This window comes from Helianthus annuus, chromosome 16 (assembly GCF_002127325.2).
Source record: "Helianthus annuus cultivar XRQ/B chromosome 16, HanXRQr2.0-SUNRISE, whole genome shotgun sequence".
Classification (NCBI taxonomy): Eukaryota; Viridiplantae; Streptophyta; class Magnoliopsida; order Asterales; family Asteraceae; genus Helianthus; species Helianthus annuus.
The window spans coordinates 189,476,190-189,483,580 of NC_035448.2; the positions used below are offsets into that span (position 1 = coordinate 189,476,190).

The 7,391-nt window shown below is 35.5% G+C and overlaps 1 pseudogene; it reads left to right on the plus strand.

The window, feature by feature from the left end:
* Window positions 1-3,172: 3,172 nt before the first annotated feature.
* On the plus strand, window positions 3,173-4,978 carry LOC110917406 (annotated as a pseudogene).
* Window positions 4,979-7,391: the final 2,413 nt, after the last annotated feature.

Genomic DNA, 7,391 nt, shown 5'->3' on the forward strand with positions numbered 1-7,391 from the left:
ATATGATGACAAGTGTCCCCAAAGTGGTTTCTTTTATTATATAGTATAGATATAGACTAGGTTAGAACCCCATGTATTACACGGATTGAATAAATGTAATTTTATATACTAAATTAAAACAATTATTCTTTAAAAATCTCGTTTATTACACGGGTTGAATAAATGTAATTTTATATATTAAATAATAAAAAAAAAATTATATCTCTAAGAACCTCATGTATTGTACTGAATAAATGTAATTTTATATACCAAATAATAAAAACCCGTGTATTGTACAGGTTGAATAAATCTAATTATATATACTAAATAATAAAAAAAGTTATATCTTTAAAAACACTGTGTATTGCATGGGTTAAATAAATATAATTTTGTAATCTTGTATATTACACGGGTTGGATAAATGTAATTTTATAAACTAAATAATAAAAAAAATTATATCTTTATAAACCCCGTGTATTATACGGGTTGAATAAATCTAATTATATATACTAAATCATCATCATCATCGTCATCATCATCATACTCAGTAAATCCAACAAATAGCAAAGCTACGGTAGGGTCTGAGAAGAGTAAGATGTAGAGGCTACTTTCAGTAAGACCCCCGACTCGATAGTAGTTTTGCATCAAGCTTTAGACATAAGGCACATAACACCCAGCAATCGGGACAAAGACCGATTAGTGCATGTTCCCTTTTGTCTTTCTGCTATCAACGCCACCACATGATGATGATGCATGATTAACCGTCTGTCGCTTTTAACGTTATTTTCACAAACTTAGTGAAATAACGTTAAAATTAGTGCAATTTCACTTTTGCCCTCCGAGCGTCCACACATATATACATTATTAAAAGTTAGATTAAATTATATATGAAATTAAGTGTATAACAAAAAGTCTTTATGAATCTCATGTATAATTAATTGGAATCCATTATTAAAAGTAGGTTAGATTATATATGGGCTTATACGTGTGAGTAATTGTGATTATTGAATGGTTGAATTTTGAGGGTTTTGAAATGTGAATTTGATTATGATAGATTATATTTTAATTTTAAAACTTCTAGAATGATTGAATCAAATAAAAGGATTATGATTTCCTAGAAACAAAAATAACTGAGCTTTTTTTTTCTGATCATTTTGAACATGAGCAAATAGAACGATAGCATCTTAATAAAAAAAATAACTAATTACAAATGTGAAACCCAATAATTTCAACCGCCTCTCCTGCTTTCCTTTCACGCAATAATCAAGAGATGGTGTTCGATCAATCGATCGCTTGTGACCACTTCCGATTTGGCATGCCGATAATCACTTGTTAATTCCATACCAAATTCAGGTAATTTTGTTCCATTTCTTCATTGTTTTACTATTAATTTTCTATTTAAGTCGGTAATTTAGTCTAAATTTAAATCATCCTGTATTTGATCTGTCAATTTCATGTTTAATTTCTTTCTCTAAAATTGACTTCGTGTTTGAAATTAAGTGAAACCGGAGAGAATTGAGGTTTGATATGTTTTTTATTGTGGTCGAATTACGGTTTCAGTCGTAACCAAATATTAGAGTTTTTGTGATTCTGATTATGTGAAGTTTAATTAGGGTTTCGATATGATATGGTTCATTGATTTTGATATCGTCTTTGTGTTGAACAGTGAAATTAGGGTAAGTTGATATAGAAACATGAACTTTAAGATGTCAGTATCTGTCGGCAACAACGGTTTCTATCTAGCAAGGGTCAATATATTCATTGAGCTGCAAAACACCATGGGTAGTAATTGTAAGGATTATTTGTCTATGAAAATGGATGAATTGTTAAAAAGAATGTGGAATGCCAAAGAAATTCAAACAAACAACACCGCCAACGGTGTACAAGAAGGCATCATGTAGTCAGGTTAGTCAGCATCATGCCTTTTTGGGTCGTTTATGTCAGCTAGGGCTGTGTAACAATGTCCGATTTGTAACAATCACCTCTATTTCCATCCCATCCCCAATTAAGAACAACACATTGATTAACGATGAAGAAGCATACAGGATGATATTGGAGATCCAGGGTTTGGTCGAAGGTTTCATGGTAACTGGTAAGTCAATTCTATGCCTGAAATTGGTTTCCGATATTTCACATTTTTTTGTGTGCAACTGTTTTGCTCTCATTTATCGCTATTATATGCATATGTCATTATAGGTTTGGTACACATCTTGGAGATATAAGCATTATAACATTGCATGAATGAACCAGAGAATGATGAGGAGCTTCGTGAGTATAGCTTGCAGGTATAATTTTTTTACACATCATTTTTTGAGTTGAATTGCCACATTTGCGAGTCCACACGACAATTATTGGATCTCAGTTTTTTTCCACTGCTCCAGAATGTAAGATACATAAATATGTCACATGGACAAGCAAATTGATAGAAAAACACTAATTGGGAGTTATGTATGTGCTGAACAACCAGGTGAGTTTATATTAGTTTAGGTGGCATGCTGGTTTACTCATCTACCCTTACGATTCTGTGTTTTGCAGGCGCGAGGAGTATTTACAAAGGGAGACTACGTTTAAAACTACGGTAGGTCCAAGTTTTGCAATGCTTAGCGTTTATTTCTTTTAAGTGTTAACACTATAGGTGCTAAGATGTGCGGATTGGGTCGTGGGTCAAATGAATGTTTTGAAATGAGCAGGGTCAGCTTTGGGTTGACCAGCAAAATCTTATTTTTCTTCCATTTATATATATATTTTTTATAAATTTTGAATGTTTTAATTATGATTATAAAAACAATATTATCTATATCCTTTGGGCGACCTGCAACCCGTTCCACTTTTAGCAAAATTTTTTGATATCTTTATGAGATATAAAACAAGCGAATTTGACATTCATGGATTAAAATGATGGATGAATTAGGTGGAGGATTTGGAGAAACGAGCTGCGAACACCAAAATGAAATGTGCTGAACTTTCTTCGCGTATCGATCTTTTGAGAAGGCAAAATGAAAATGGGATTTGAACTCGGAAGGTGTCCTTTTCGTGCGAGAGTTGCTGTCAAGATTTGCTATCCTTTTTGCTCCTTTTACGTGGGCTCTAAAGAAGGTAATTCCACGTTTTTGGGTGGTGGGCCGAACAAAACCGGCTCCCGACCCTAGAAGGTTTGCACAGAAGAAACATACGATGCAGGGAATTTAGGAAGATGTGGATCAGCGGTAGACAAAACGGTTTGTCCGGTGGACCAAATACAGCCAGTGTAGTAGCAATCAGCCTTGTTGTCGTTTTTGTCACAATCTCTCTCCTCGTGATGGCTGTGTGGTACAAACGCAGGCAAAAAAGACGAAATCGACGCCCTAATGTTAACTACATTATGCCTTCACCATCTGCTTCTTCTCAAAAGTCAGGTAATCTGTTAAATATCTCATCATTATTATATTTTTTGTGCCTTTTTTATTGCTGGTAGTTGGTTATTAAATTCCCTAACTTTATGTAGTCTACAGACTCCCAATTTCTGAGGTCCCAACCGTCAACTCATTCGCTAGCCGCAAGCCCATCGTTAAGTAACTCCATTTACTTACTTACTCACTGGACCATGGTGGTGTGGGAAACTCACGAGCATGGTTCAGCTACGAAGAGTTAGCCGAGGCTACCGATGGGTTTTCCGGAAGCAATCTTTTAGGTGAAGGTGGGTTCGGGTGTGTTTACAAGGGGTTGTTAGCAGATGGGAGAGAAGTTGCGGTTAAACAACTGAAAATTGCTGGCAGTCAAGGTGAACGTGAGTTCAGAGCTGAAGTTGAGATTATTAGTCGAGTTCATCATCGGCATTTAGTTTCTCTTGTTGGTTATTGTATCTCTGAGCATCAAAGGTTGCTTGTTTATCAATATGTCCCGAATAATACGCTTCATTGCCATCTTCATTGTGACTTTTGGAACTTTTAGTTCATGTGGGATAATGTTTCGCAATATTTTATAATGATTTTTATCCCTTTGTAGGTGAAGGCAGGCCGGTTATGGACTAGGCGACCCGAATTAGAGTTGCAGCTCGTGGTTTGGCTTACTTGCATGAAGATTGTAAGTTCTGACTTCAGAATCTCGGGAATTTTTTTTATTTATTTTTTAATTCCGTAACTGTGATGTTCGTATTGTGCATTAGGTCATCCACGGATCATTCACAGGGACATTAAATCATCAAACATTCTATTGGATGACAACTTTGATGCCCAGGTATCTTACACTTTTCAACATGATTTAACAGTTGTGTTTGGCATCCTTAGACCTGTCTTTTTGTTCTACAATACGAGTAATTGGCAGGTGGCAGATTTTGGGCTTGGAAAGTTAGCAATGGATTCAAATACACATGTCACAACTCGTGTCATGGGCACCTTTGTGTAAGTAACTGTTTCCAGTTGGTTAAACATAATCTCTCTCCTAAAAACCTAGATTTTCCTATAACATGAACATAACTCTTTTTGTTCTATTTAATCTCTTTATACATTTGACACAAAGACATTTTTTTGTGATTTGCTTAGATATATGGCTCCTGAGTATGCTTCAAGCGGGAAGTTGACAGAAGTGGTCTTAGAGCTCATCACTGGCCGTAAGCCTGTCGATGCATCTCAACCCCTTGGTGATGAGAGCCTGGTGGAATGGGTAGGTTTAATAGTTTGTTATTTACTTGTTTGGGTGAACTGATGTAATAGGGCTTGCTGGCCAAACTTTGAGTTCAGCGGTTTGTTGGGTCACTTCTGTGTATGAACTTTTGGTGGTGAATAACATCAATTTGTTGTCAAAAAAAATTAAGGTTTGGTTAAATATAAAACACAAATTAATTTCTAATTAAAATCCTTGTTTGAAACTTGATATTTTACACACGATTACTATTTGAAATCTCATTCCAATTTTCTAAAATATTATGGTACAAAGTTGAGTTTATGTTAAATATTAGGCTTATGTAGCACCTATATTCACCATGTTGAGGTTTGAGATTTTAGAAGAGGCTTCTAATTAGAGATTTTATTCAACGGGTTTCTCATTGGACGAAGGAGCAGTCTATTCTAGCATATAGCAGCTGATCATAGTACACATTAGATGTGATTTGAACATTACAATTGAATCTAATATGAGTTGGGACACCCGCCGCAACTCGCGGGCATTTCATAAACGCCATAAGTCGGTTTACATACTTAGATTATGATATTATTCTTCATATTTTTAGTATCGAACTATAGATATCATGACATCGTGTTGTCCCTTCATGCAGTGGGACTGGAATCGGGAGCTGGCTTCGAGCGAGGAGGTTTCGGAGCTGATGGGGTGCCTCGGTCTGCTTTTGGTTCGACTTTTGAATCTGGCGCTGATCTCTGGCACTGGGGGGCAGACTCGTCAAAGTGCTTTTCGGTCAAACCTGCGCGCAAGCTTATAAGTGGGTCGGTCAAATCTGCGCGCAAGCTTTTTATCTATATATACAACTTATTATATAAAATTTATGTTCTCGCTCCGTCTTGTCGACTCCACCGCAACACGCGGGTTTCCCACTAGTGGGTAATAGTGCTCCACATTTATTGGTAGGTTTGGGCGAACATGTACTGATTTTTTTTACTTTTTCTAGTTGATAATATTTCATTTTATATATCTACATTGATTGGAATAAATTACGATTTTACCTTACTTTTTAATTATGATTTTGTCCCAATTTAGAATTGCCTTTTTGTTCCAAGTTGTAATAAAATTATGTTTTTGCCTATAAGCTCAAAATTACGATTTTGCCATCATTTCAAAATAATATTATGATTTTTGCCCCTGCTTAAAAATATGATTTTGCCCTCAGTTCTAACTTATGATTTTGCCCCCTATTTCAAATATTACAATTTTGCTCCCAACTAAAAATTGTGATTTTGCCATCATTTTTTTTGAAAACTATAGCAGTATTTTATTTTACTTGGTTTACTTAATGTAACTTTTATTTGTGTCAAGCAACTGTCTAGCACTCGCTTATTGGTCCTGACAAATTACTATTTTACCCCAATCTCAAAGTTACAGGTTTGCCTTCATTTTTTTAGCAAAACTATGGTAGTGTTTTGTTTAATTTGTTGACTCAATGTATTTTTTATTGAGATCGTGCTATAAGTAGTATGTACAAGTAACCGAAATACATGCGTACATATTATGAAACTAATAAAAATTCGGTATTACACCCCGTAACGCGGGCAAGCCATAACACTAGTTCTAAACATTTGTCTAGACGAAACCATGAACTGTAAAATAATAAAACACTATATGTTTGTGTGGAAGTAAATAATCACAGCAGAGAAATGATTTCTCATTATTCACATGTATATATACTTCAACATGCACAATGATGAAAACGAAATAATCACTAAGGTGTTGTTTGTTTTTCAGAGGTAAAATGCCTACAGTATGCGGACCACATCTGCAGACATCTGTAGCAGAAGAGGTGTACCAAACCTTTGTAGTCTGCAAGAAGAAGACTGTTTGTTTTTTAACTTCTGTAAATAGTTAACACCTGACGATCACACTTATATACAACCTAAATTCCTCAACAACAAACCTCACTCGAAGACATAAATGTTGAGCTACATATCAAATTGAACGTAATTCCAACCACAAAAACGCTAAAAACGTAACAGTTACATCAAACAACACGATGATAACATACAATAGTAATCAATTGACACCTGCACGATCATTAATTCAACGATCATACTCAAAAACAACTTAAATTCTTCAATAACAGACCTGACACGAAGAACAGTGCCGAAATCATCAAACGACGAAGCAAAGAACCTGTTTCCGTCATTAGAAAACTGCAAATCGACTTCAACATCGCTAATAGGGGCGTGAATTTCTGACACGACCCGAAAACCCGACACGAACCTAACACGAAATTCGCGGGTTTAGGTTTAGTCTAAACGGGTTCGGGTCAGTTTCAGGTTGAACCCGCGAACCCGTTTAGGTTAACGGGTCGGGTTTGGGTCAACCTGGTCGGGTTGGCGGGTTGACCCGTTTAACACATTTATACTATATTATTTTTTTCCAATATATTTTATGTCATAAATTAAATGGGGTGTGTATTTTATGCAACGATTACAACTTAAAAAGAGAAATTAACATAGATTTTATAATTTAAATATGATATTATTATATACATTTGTGTTTTTTAAGTAAATTTTAATTTAATATATTAATTTAAGAAAAAAATAAAAAAAAATTCGGGTTGAACGGGTCGTGTTCGGGTCAACCTATGAAACTTCGGGTCGTGTTCGGGTTCTTATGTATGATACGATTTTCGGGTTCGGGTCGGGTTCGGGTTTGTGTAAAATTTTCGGGTTCGGGTCGGGTTGAACCCACCAACCCGCGAACCCGACCCGTTTAGCACCATTCGCTAACGGTAGCAGAATTTT